We start from the raw sequence: 12,963 nt of genomic DNA, 5'->3' as shown, positions 1-12,963 counted from the left end.
TATGTAATCAACATATATCCCATAACATGCACGTATCAAGTCCAGCCTTTCTTGATCCATCTTCATGTATCCTACACACCCACCCCCACCCCCACATCTTCCCTAACCTCTGGTAATCACTTAAGTCCACTGTTTTCAGCTTCTGCATATGAGAAAGTAGTACATGGCACTTGTGTTTCTGAGTCAGGCTCACTTTGTTTACCATAATTTCCTTTGATTCCATCCACAGGACCTTCTCTGAGTGCTGGACATCTGCAGCAACCCTCAGCTCCAAGCCAGCACCATGATCAGCAGCAGAAACCACCAACACTAAAGTCCTCTGCTGCTAAACTAGCATGTTCTAGCACATTCTATAAGTTCAGGATTTTCCACAATAATTTTGTTTGCAGTAGGTTTAAACGTCAAGGAACTGCTGTATTTGAAAATCCAGAGAACTGAAGAGGAGTTAAGGAACTCCATGACACGAGGGTGAGACTGTGTGCAGGTCGGACGCACAAGACACTGTCTCTTGAGCAGTTCTACATGCCAGGCTTTGTCCTGAGTCAAGGGATGGGGGACACTCATAGCGTCCATCCCAGTTTGGCAGGAGTCCCATGCACGGGTCTTAACCTATGGGGACTGGAGAATTTGAAATAAAGAAGAGTCTAGACAAGGAGGCTATGTAGGTTCCCACGCAGGTATGGCAAGCTACGAAGGCAACTCCAATGACCTTGAAGGCACCCACAGCTCAACACTGCAACTCACTTTCAATGAAAACCACTGGGAGAAGGGCTGAAGGTGACCTCAAGTTAGGAATGCCTAAAGAAGCTGGGAAAACTTCTCAACTCCCACATAAAGAGGGAGAAAATATTGCAGGAAAATGGGAAAAAAATAAACAGGGCCAAGAGATAGGCTGGGTGAGCATGGAGACAATGGCTCCTGAGAGACAGACAGAGAGACAGCTTCCCCAGTGGACTACTCCTCACGGTTAATGAAAAATTAATTGTTGAAAAATAATCACAATCACAATGCAACTGCATTGCGTTAGATATCCTTGCCAAATTAGGGCAGCGACCACGGAGGCGAGCTTCATGTTTGCCATTCAATGCATTGTGGAGAGAGGGAAGGAAAATGGGTTTTTGACGGTTCAGGCGCCAGGAAGCCTGCACAGAATGAGTCATCCTGACCTGGAAAACTGAAGCCAGAGCAGATGTTTGGGATGACAACGCTGCTCTGATTTATTGTATAATAGCCATCTAACAGCGCTGCTACCAAAGCGATCAAATATGTGCCATCTAAAATCTGCTAAAAGCAAAGCCCCCGTTTGCTTTCAGAACATGAATGTGCTGTCCTTTCGAACTAATGAGTTAATCTGTGTGTGTATGTGTCTACAGGTATATGAATGCACACACTCCTGTGTACATGCAGAGGCCTGAGAATGGTGCTAGGGGTCCTATTCTGTAACTCTTCCCCTAATTCCTTTGATGCAAAGTCTCTTACTGAATCTGCAACGAGGCTGGCAGCCAGTAAGACTCAGAAATCCTCCTTCCTCTACACTTCCCCCTACAGCAAAGGTGTTACAGGCATGTGCAAACAAGCCTGGTTTTGTTTAACAAGTGCTGAGGATTTGAACTCAGGTCCTCATGCCTGCACATGAGTCATATCTGCTGAGTCATTTCCCCAGCACCTATGCTGTCTTTTATAGAAGTCTCAATATCTGTTTTACCTGTTTAATATTTTAAGGCAAGTTTTATTTTTAACTGTGTGTATATAGGTGATGGGAATGTGTGCCTATGTGAGTGCAGTGCCCTCAACGACCAGAAGAGGGCAACTGGATCCTCAAGAGTTGGAGTTAGAGGTGGTTGTGAGCTACCCAGTGTGAGTTTGGGGAACCAAATTTGTGTCCTCTGCAAGAGAAGGATGTGCTCTTACCCACTGAGCCATCTCCCCACTACCATTCCTAGTCAATTTTGCATGATTATGTGGATGCATATGGAGGCCTGAAGTTAACCTTTGGGTGTTGTTACTCAAGACACTGCCTACCTTGTTTTCTGGGACAGGGTCTCTCACTGGCCTGAAATGTACTAATTCTGAAGACTGACTGGTTAATAAACCCCAGACACGCTCCTGACTTCACCTCCCCAACACTGAGACTACAAACATGGGCCACCATGCCTAATTGGTTTTATTTATTTAGTTTCAATTTTATGTGAGCATATGTTTATATGAGTGTGTGTATGTGTAACACATATGTATAGGCCAGAAAAAGCTATCAAATCACCTAGAACTTCTGCATTATATTTGTTAAGTCAAGAGATGGCCTTAGCCCAACAAAGTAGCCAAATCTTTGATGGTCTCAACAAGCTAAAGAGATGATATGTACAGAACACCTTACCTTGGTCATTCTTTTAACAACCTCAATGATTCCTAGATTTTTGTGCCCACCAACATAGAACAACATAGGAAGTCAAGAGTTTTACAAACAGTTCTCCAAAAGGACTCCCACTATCAGAAATCTAACCTAGTCAGCTCTGAGCCATTTGCAACTGGTTTCTACTCCAGGGAGAGACAGGAGTTCAGTTTTCAGAAGACAGGGAACAGCCTGACACATTACAGACAGAAAGTCCTCTCAGGGAGACCTATGATGTTCCCAGAGCACAGTCACAAGCACAGTCACCATATAACTCTTCCTGAGCTCACACTCTCCAAATGAGCCCCAAGGATACCCCTGTGAGCTCTCAGAATTTTCTGAGATCTTCAAATCAACATGCTTTTCAGAAAAAAATGCGCTGCCATAGAATGGCCACAGATCTGTTTCTAATGTTCATGTGATCACATGTGACCAGTCCTTACTTCAACCAGAGATGGTGTCTATTTCTGCTTGAAACAGAAATGACACACCATTAAAAGCAGCAATATTTAGATGTCTGCAATTAGTTACTTTAACTCCAAGGTCTAATTTTAAATGTTGCTATTCTCAATTTCCTTCCTGCATGTTTTAGTGAGGAGTACTGTCTCAATTTGCTCATTTAGCAATAACTTAGTTTGGTATAATTTCATTTAATTCCTTTTTGGAACCCAGGTACCAATTTTGCTATTTTTTTAATAATAGAGATTGCTTCTTAGCATTCCACTCAGTACAACTCCATTTCGAGAAGCTAAATCCTGACCTCAGCGCTCCACTAATATGAAAATGGAACATTTGGCAAACACAGCAGTCATCTGAAAGCGACCAGGGACAGCCCTGCCAAAATTCTAACCTTGGTTTTACGATGGCGCTGTGCTCCTCCACCCAGGTCTGTACCCTCATCCATAGGGCAGATATCTCTCACAACTGAAGCTTATTCTTGCCAGTGCAGAACTTTAGGACTAGACTTTGCACAAACGTTCACAGCAGGTGTGCATATTTGCACCCACATGTATAACAGGCACGTGTGCATGCTTGCACAGACACTTTTCAGAGTGAAACAATAAAAAAAATAACAGTAGAACCGTAGGATAATTTATTCCCCATTCAAATTATACTTAATTAGGGGAAAGAGCAACAAAAATGAACTATATAGAGCACTAAGTTTAAGTTCACACACACAAAGTGATAAATAGCTACTCAGGGGAAAACAGTTTCTAGTGCATGCCTCAAATGTAAATTAATTCTTGGTGTATCACAAACAGAAGCTATTGTGATTTTAAATAACAAAAGTATTCAAGAAACTCAGGAAGAATTATTTTTAATGATCTTTGAATAGAAGGTTGATATGAGAGGGATATATCATAAAGGAAATACTAATGCAAACAATAGCATCAAAACAAAAATGTAGGCAAGTCAAGAGACAATCATCTCAAAATAAGTCAGAAAGAAAACCATCATAAGCCCAGCGGACAAAGCTAAGACTACAGACAGAGGCATTTCAGGCAAGGAATGACAAATGGGTCCTGAAAACACGGGAAGCTTCTCAACCTGATCTCTTTGGTTGTGCACGTGCCGAGTCATCAAGTTCCACAAGTAGGGCAGAGAGGTGGGTGTCATAGCTGTGAATGATGTGAGTGGTCACAGCAGGAACCTAAACTCAGAGAGCCATGGATGCATCTCCATAAAAACCCCCGGGGTGAGAAAGAAGAGAGGCCATAAACAGGTTTGTGGATATCCCATCAAAAGGAAGAGAAAGGTAAGGCTATCCTGACCGAGCAGAGGATAGGAGATACTTGACAGTTATGGGTCAGGCAATGGTACTCACTGACGGGTGTGCAGCCAGTATCCTACCAAAAATTTCCTAAGAATATTTTCAGTTAATTCTGAATGGAACAGCATATGGGGCATAAAATAAGGAAGAGCTATGTGGAGACAGGACAGGGATGGAGGGCACAGGAGGATTCCAGAGAAAAAAAGAGGCTGTTAAGGCTCAGAGGCAGAAGGCAGGATCACTGGAGTCCAGGCTGAAAGTGTGGACCCTGGGTAGTGGACATGGTGTGTGTGAAAGATGAAGTTCCGTGGCACTGTGGGTTGAAGGCAGCCTGGAAAGAAGAGAGCTGTACGGGAAGGCTCTGTCCAGGGTGCTGACAATATGTCCTGTGGCTCTCAATGCCGGTCCTTATCAGACAACGAAACCCCCTTTTGCTGGCACCTGACTAAACACAGAACCTTCTCCTCTGTGTTCACTCTTCTATACAATGTGGCAGCTAGATTATGTTGGAGACCTCCAGTAGCCAGGGTAATTGAGACACCCCCACTGTCTTCCTGCCCTTGTCCACAGCAAGTCTACCATTGGGTTTCCTTTTTTCATTTCTGTATAGAAACACACAAAAATAGACAGAGGTCAGAGATGAGGGCAGAGCCAGACCATACAACACAGAATATACCTAGCCCTAGTTTTATTTCTGTTGCTGTGCTAAAATTCCCTTACAATAGCAGCTTAGGGGAGAAAAGGTTAATTTTAGTCCACAACCCCAGGCTACACTTCATCATAACAGGGAAGTTAAGAAAAGCAGGAAGTTAAGACGGCTCATCCCATCACATCCACAGTGAAGACAGAAAAATGAAAGCATGTGTGTTTACTCTTCAGCTCACGCTTCCCACTCTTACACAGTGGAGGACCCAAGCCCAGGAATGGTGCCACCCACAGTGGGCTGGGTCTTCTCATGCCAAGTAACATAATCAATTAATATAATCAAGATAACCCTTTAGAGACACACCTACAGACCAATTTATCTAGACAATCCCACGCTGAGAACGTCTTCCCAGGGGATCTAGATTGTGTCAAGTTGGCAATTAAACCAACCATCGCATATGGAAGGGGGGATGAATTATAAACTGTAAAGTTCTGGCATTTGATTCTGGCTCCAGACATCACATATACTCATAACAATTATAATTTGTTGGATTACAGAATATTATCCCAAAAGATATAATCTCAAAAAAAATCATAGGAAGATAGTAGTAGATCCACGTGCAGGCATAAGTTACTGAAAGTGACTACATTGATAATTTATTATTATTTTCCTATATTAATTATGTGACTCAAAGCTGCAACCTAACACTTGAGAAGACACAACTTAAGGAGAGAAGGGCTTATTCTGACTCATAGGTTGAAGAGGAGATACAGTCCATCAACGTAGGAAAGGCATGGTGGTCAGAGTCTGAGGCTGGTGGGCCACAGTGTATCCACAGTCAGGAAACAGAGAGTAGATAGGAAGTGGAGACTGGTTATAAAACCTCAAGGTAACCCAGAGGACCTACTTCCTCCCACCAGGCTCCATCCCTCTAGGACAACAGAACCAACTGGATGCCACAAAGTGCTCAAAAGCAGGAGCCTGGGGGTAGGGAGATTATATATTAGTTATATATAAAGAGCAATTACATAAAACAGCACTGGAGATGCTGTTGAGAGGTTTTGGGGTGACCCTGAGGCTCCTGCTTTACTCCTGGCTCCACTGTCAACATTCACTTTTCCAGGAACAGGGGCACATGTCGGTACACCAATGGTTCCAGACATCCTCATCTCGGCTATACAAACCCTCAGATAGTCAAGGACAGAACCAGAATTAGAACTCGGTTTTCTCAGGCTGGAGAAATAACTTGGCAGATATGTGGAAGTACCGCTCTCATAGAGGATCTGAGTTTAGTTTCAAGGACCTGTGTCAAGGTGACTCACAACCACCTGTAACTCCAGCTTCAGGGAACCCAATACCTCTGACCTCCACAGGCACACCTGCTCATGTGTACATACCCCCCCCCCACACACACACACTAATTAAAAATAAAATCAATCTTGAAAACAAAACAAAAATCCCACCTTCAATAAATATCATGGGGAGGAAAGGGTTTATGTTAGCTAACAGGTTATAACTCATCATGGAAGCCAAGAAAGGAACTCAAGGTGGGAAACTGAGGCAGAAACCATGGAGGAATGCTGCTGACTGGCTTGCTCCCAGGCTCCCATGAAACGGTGTCTTTTATGTACCCGAAGCCCACTTTCCTAGGGATGGCACTGCCCACGGTGTGATGGGCCCTCTTGCATCAATTAGAAGTCAAGAAGATACCCCCACAGAGACGCCCACAGGGCAGTCTGCTGGAGGCAATTCTTTAACTGAGTTCCCTTTCTGCAGATATGTCAAGTTGACAACCAAGGTTAGCCATCACATTCAATAACAACAACAACAATGAAATCTTTAATATAATAAAATGAGGCATGGTACAGGCAGCAGAGAGTTATGCATCCAGCAATGTTAGAAATGATAAGTGGGGAAGGGGGCCAGAGAAGATGGAAATCAAGGAGATGCAGAGAGCATGCCACAACCAAGGTGTGGGACGAAAAGCACCAAGACAATTCTGAGGGCACCTGGAGCCCACAGATTCCAGGTGTGGACCCAGCAAGGCCCTCTGGAGGCAGCCAGCATCTGTAAGACAAGAGATAAAGTGCTGATTTATTCCTTGTTTATACACAGCATCAGCCAGTCTCCCAACCATCTAAGCCTGGTGAGATGGCATTTATTTGGGCATCACTATTAACAATGTGGAAAGTTCTAGAGCCCTTTCACTACAGTACTTGCCTATCATACCAGGGTGTGCCTTCAGTGAGGGGTGTGGCAAAGATCTGTGTGTGTGCCCCCTCCTCACCTCTGACCTCTCTGTCCATATTTGTGCATCTCTACGTGAACATGTAAGGGGAGTGCCATTAGCTGAGCTGGGGAAGAAAGGGACAAGGGGAACCTTAAAGGAAGCCTAAATGGGGGGTAACGGGCATCCCCTTAGTGAGACGCTGCCCTGACACTACATCCTGGCTAACCTCTACCCAGTACTGCAAGGTGGGGGAAACTGGGAGCAGGGACCCTCCTGGTTCACCCATCCACATGGTGGCCAAGGAGATTACCCCATGACTAGCCTCTCCTGGACTGAGAAAACAAACAATCCATCCTACCCCAGGTCCACAGCAAATGGGAGGGGAAGCCTGGGCCAGCACCCAATGCCCACTTGGGATCTTGTCCACCAGGTGGAAAGGTATCTTTCATTCTTTTATGTTGCATTTGTTTAACTCTGTGAAGCTGTGCTACTTTGCCTGTCTAAAACACCTGATTGGTCCAATAAAGGGCTGAACAGCCAGTAATTAGGCAGGAGAAAGGATAGACGGAGCTGGCAGGCAGAGAGAATAAATAGGAGAAATCTGGGAAAAGGATCAAGGAGTGAGAAAAGGAGAAGAGGAGGACATCATGGGCCAGCCACCCAGCTACACGGAAAGCCACAGAGTAAGAAGTAAGAAAAGGTGTATAGAAAAGAGAAAGATAAAGGTAAAAAGGCAAAAGGTAAATGGGATAATTTAAGAAAAGCTGGCTAGAAATAAGCCAAGCTAAGGCTGGGCATTCATAAGAAAGAAAGGCCTCAGTGTATTTATTTAGGTGTCAGGGCCCCCAGAGAGTAAAGAGACAAAAGAGTAAAATGCAAGCACAGCAACTTTCCCACAGCGTGGTGGTGTGAATGAGAACGGCCTCCGGGGGCTGAGTGCCAGTTGGTGAAACTGAGAAGGATAAGGAAGCAGTGTGTTCTCTCTGCCTCCTGCTCGTAGATCAACATGTGTGCTCTCAGCTGTCCCTGTCACCATGCCTTTGAGCTACCATTGTGGATGCTAACCCTCTGAAACTGTGAGCCCAACGAAACGCTTTCTTCTATCAGCTGCTCTGGTCATGGGGTTTCGTCACAGCAACTGGAAAGTGGCTGTTATACAGGAAGTAGAACAATGAGTTCCCAGGACTGGAGAGATGGGTCAGGTGGTTCCATCCCCAGAATTCATGTCAAAAGATGGGCATGCTGATTTGTGCCTCTAACCCAGTGCTGGAAAGATAGAGAGGATCCATAGGGCCTACTGGCAAGCCAACCAAATAAGCCAATCGCAGGTCCCAGTGAGGGACCTGTCTCAAATAAAACAAAGTGGGCAGCTGATCTGAGGACTAACGTCTGAGGTCAGCCACAGCCTCTTGCCCTCTGCAGCTGTGTGTGATTCTGCCCCAGTTGCGAACACAGAGGTCAGAGGTTACCTGAGAAAATTCTATCTATGCAGACACAAAGATGATGTCATCCATGCTGGGGCATGACTATTAAGTGAGGTAACAGTGAGGCCCTGGGCATAACCTCTCACCCACACTTCTTCAAGTAACCCCAGTAACCTCACAAATTCTCTCAGCAGCCTTTGGTGGGGTTGTCACTAGGTCTGTCATGGATGTCCTGTCTGGAATGAGTAGATCTGTGTTCTCCTTATGGCTGTAGAAGCCAGAAACATACATCAGGACTCCTATCATGTCCCGAGAAAAGGGCCCTGCTTAGTGGCCAAACACAAAAGGCCCAGACTGTCTTCCATAGACACTAAACAAACAGGCTTGGGAAGGGGTGACAGTGGCCAAGGGCCATGCAACACAAAACTGTGACATGTGAAGGTGGTTATTTAATATTATACTTTGAAAAAGCAGGGCACACAACTTCAAACAAAACATGATTGCAAATGTGTGGAAAATGCCCACCCACCTTTACATATTTGAACTCTTCCCCAATTCTCAAGTGAATACATGTGTGTTTCTTTTAAAAAAGAGTTTTAAAGATTAATTTTAATTATGATGTGTGTGTGTCTTGTGAGTGTACCCGCCGGACTGGGTGCAAGTGCCTTCTAACACCAGAAGAAGCTGTCAGGTCCCTTGAAGCTGAGATTACAGGCATTTGTGAGCTGCAGGGAGTGAGTGCTGGGAAGCAAATTCAGGTCTTCCTGATAAAGCAGCACGCATTCCTAACCTCCGAGCAATCTCTCCAGCTCTTCTTTGTGCCCCTTTTATCAGAAAATGAATTCATTGCTAAGGCATGGGTGTTTGCCTAAGACAACCTTCTGAGGCTCTGGGGTACACAGAATAAACTCTGATTTTGGTTGTCATAATGTGGGTGAGGGGTTGTGGCATCTCATGGGTGGAGGGTGTGTGCTGGGGGGGGGGTCTCATAAACATCCCAAAATTCACAGGACAGACAACCTCAAAAGATTAAATGCTTTTTTTCTTTCTGATGACCTAAGGCAGTGGGTGGGTTGAACCAGCACCTGCGAGGTGAGGCTGTCCTGGGTGCCCTGGGTTTGCTGTGTGGCTGTGAGAACATGCGCTGTGCAGTGGGAGAGTGAGGCAGACTCGGTCATAATTATTCGGTTTTCAGCCTTCCCAGATCACGAGGTTGCAGACCGCTGGGCAGTCCAGGGCCTCTTCCCTGTCACTGGCTGACCCACAGATCACTGAGGGGTTGAAAGAGAATATGGGTAGGAACAGAACGGTCCTCTGACAATGCACAAGGCCAGGCATAAACGTCTGTTCTTTATTTTGGAGACGAGCCCTCATGTATAACAGGCTGGCCTCAAATTCTTATGTAACTAAGGATGACCCTGAACTTCTAATCATCCTGCTGAGGATGGAACCCCAGGCCTTGTGAATTCTTGGCATGGGCTCTATTCACTCAACCACAACTTCAGCCCATAAACAACCACCCTCAAGTATTTCCCACATTGTGGAAGGTCAGGTTTGCCCGGATGACCTGGGAACAGAGGCAAACGGGCAACCTGTGAGGCTGACTCAACACATGTGTACATACACATCATATATATATATACACACAAACCCAGGCCTGGGGAGACCAAAATTGCTTGACTGAAACAGAAGAAAGCAAGACAGGAAATGGCCAGAGCCCCCAAAATAACATGGAGAAGCTGGGATGGTAACAGCGATATGTGGTGGCGACTGCCACCACCTCTACAGTGAGCGCTTCTCAGGGCAGGTGTTAGAGCTCACGAGTTGGCCATACAGGGGCCTCACAGTGGGATGGACGCTCCACTGTAAGGAGGCCTCTCTAAGCAGCAGCAGACCGCCTGGAGACCTGCAGCTCATGATGGATCTCAGTGGCGGAGTTCTTGCCTAGTGTGTACAAGGCCACAAATGAGTGGATGAATGTTTTTAAAAGAACAAAAGCCACCCGTGATCTTCCCAGAATGGAGGGCAGGCTCAGGCTCACTGTTCAACCAACACTGTCTCTCTCTCTGATCATTGCTTCAATATTAAGGTGCATTTAACTAAATTATAGGACATTGCAAATTGGCTAATTGAATAAAATTATCAGTGTGCAAGGATTTTCCTTCAGGAAAAAAAAAGTCATTAATGTCTTGCATTTCTTCAAAGTTGGAAGGGGATGGTAAAAACTTGAGAGAAAGGGCATTCTACCAAAATACCAAAAGCTGAGTTTCCTAAAGGCATTCACTTCTATACTGCCAAGCAGAGTGATCTTCTGCGTTCATTTGTAAGATGACTCTGAGGCAGAATAGAAGGGGAAATCATTTAATGTAAAATCTGGTCTCTTAACCAATTGTTTTCTCTTGATTTTGAGTCATTACCATAAAAGCTTAAAAACTTAAGATTTTGCTGTGTGCTTCACTGTGGGTCCTTGTGATGGTGAGGATTGACTGGGCACATTTGTGAGGGACCGTTATCTTTCTGAGGCATCTTGAATCTCATTTGAAGTTTCTTGTAGCAGCTTTGTGTCTGTGTCTGTGAGGTGTTCTGTTTGGTTGCTTTCTCTGATGGTCTCTGTCTGGTTTTAGTTTCAAGATAACATTGGACTCATAAAACTAATTGGAAAGTGTCCCTTCTGTTTGCTGGAACAGATTGTGGAAGCTGGTGCTACCTCTCCCTTAAGAGTTTGGAGCCATCTGGTCTTAGAGTTTTCTCTATGGGGAGGTCTTTAGTGATGAGTTTCATTCAATAGATACAGCCTATATAGGTCACCTACTCTTCATTCAGGGAGCTTGGATAGTTGTACCTTCCAGGAAATCGTCCATTTGCTCTAAGTTATCACATCTGCTGGCATAGCTGCCCCATTCCTATTATGCCCTCAGTATGCACAGTTCAGTAGAGAAGGCATCCAGCCTTCATTCTTGATGTTGGTTCCATATTCTGTATCTCTCCTCTCTTCGTTCCTTCCTTTTGTTCCCTTCCCTTTTCTCCCGATCTTCTTTCTTCTATCTCTCCATCCCTTCCTCTCCCTGTTTATCATCTTTAGAGACCTTTTGTGCTAAATTATCGTTGTTGTTGTTGTTGTTGTGTGTGTGACGTGGTATGTGTGTGTGTGTATCTCTGTGTGTGTAGGCACATGCACACTATAGCACAGGACAGCTTTTAGGGACCAGTCCTTTCTTCCTACTGCAGGTAGCCGAGATCAAACTCAGATTGCCAGGCTTACACCACTTAGCCATCTCTCCATTCCTAATGACATTTTTTGAAAGTCACTACTGCTTTCAAATTTTTATGCTTGTTCTGAGTCCACTTTTATCATTTCCAGTGCTCCTGAAACTCCGTAAAGGATGAGGGCACATGAGAAGACCCTGGCAACAAGAGCTGTCAATCAAGAAGTGACTCGGTGCACTCGGGATCTACGTGTGACATTTCCAAGAACACTTTTAATCTTTCCTTTTTCCTTTAAGCAAGGTCTCGCGGCTGCTCAGGCCGTCAATTCTGTTCTCTGTATTGTGTGTCTGTTCTCTGCTCTCCGCTCCTCATGCTCCTCCCACCTCAGCCCTCTGAGTGCTGGGCTTACAGGCGTGTGCTATTTCACTCACAGGAACACTTTTTAGTATTGCTGTATGTTCCTCAACTGTTATTTTAATACAAATCTTGTCTACAATAATCCAAAATACAGTTTTCACCATATACTCTGAGATTCTAAGTGACACAGGACATTGTGTCATGTTTAACGGGGTGGGAGGGGGAGGGTTAGTTAGTGTTTATAAAGAAACAAAGTTTCAGAGTGGACCCAAGAGAAGGGGAGCAGGTTTGGGAGGTGAACAAAGGACATGGAGAACTTGGCCCAGGCTGGGCAAACTCTGAAAGCTGATAATGTTCCCCCTGCATCCTGCAGGTGGCACAAACATGGTGGGGTGGACCGGGAAGCCCTGTTTCAGCATACTGATCCCTTAGCAGGAACACGGGAACTGGGAGATGGGGAGAAGGCTTGGGGGTGAAGCACAAGTGTGAGGAGCTAAGTCTGGATCCCCAAACAGGGCAGTTCACAGCTGTAATACTGACTCTCCTACCTCGAGATGGGAAGTAGAGAGGAGAGAATGCCCAGAAGCTTGAGAGACAGCTAGCCGGCTGTACACACCGAAAAACACTAAGAGACCCTGTCTCCAACAAGGTGGAAGGTGAGGACAGACACCTCAGGCTGTCTCCAACCTTCACACACATGCAATGGCATATGAGCACTGGCAAACGCATATACACACACAAATAAATAAATAAATAAATAAATAAATAAATAAATGCTTTAGAAAGAGAAGAAAATAGATTCTGAACCAAGCTAACTGAGCTTTTTTCTGTGCTAGAAGATAACTAAATGCTTTTCAGACATCAGCTCCATGGATTCCCGATCCTACATAGGAAGGGATACTATCAGAGTCACACTGCAGTGCTGAGAGACCTCATGAA

The 12,963-nt window shown here is 45.0% G+C and overlaps 1 protein-coding gene across 5 annotated transcripts in view; it reads right to left on the bottom strand.

Annotated features, from left to right (window-relative positions):
* Positions 1–12,963, bottom strand: part of LOC121453450 (SHC-transforming protein 3) — a 119,784-nt gene that overhangs the window by 51,724 nt on the left and 55,097 nt on the right. The window lies entirely within an intron of this gene.

This window comes from Microtus oregoni, unplaced genomic scaffold (assembly GCF_018167655.1).
Source record: "Microtus oregoni isolate MIOR12 unplaced genomic scaffold, Mior012 000011F_ref0000422, whole genome shotgun sequence".
NCBI lineage: Eukaryota > Metazoa > Chordata > Mammalia > Rodentia > Cricetidae > Microtus > Microtus oregoni.
This window is presented reverse-complemented; position numbering and strand designations above follow the sequence as displayed.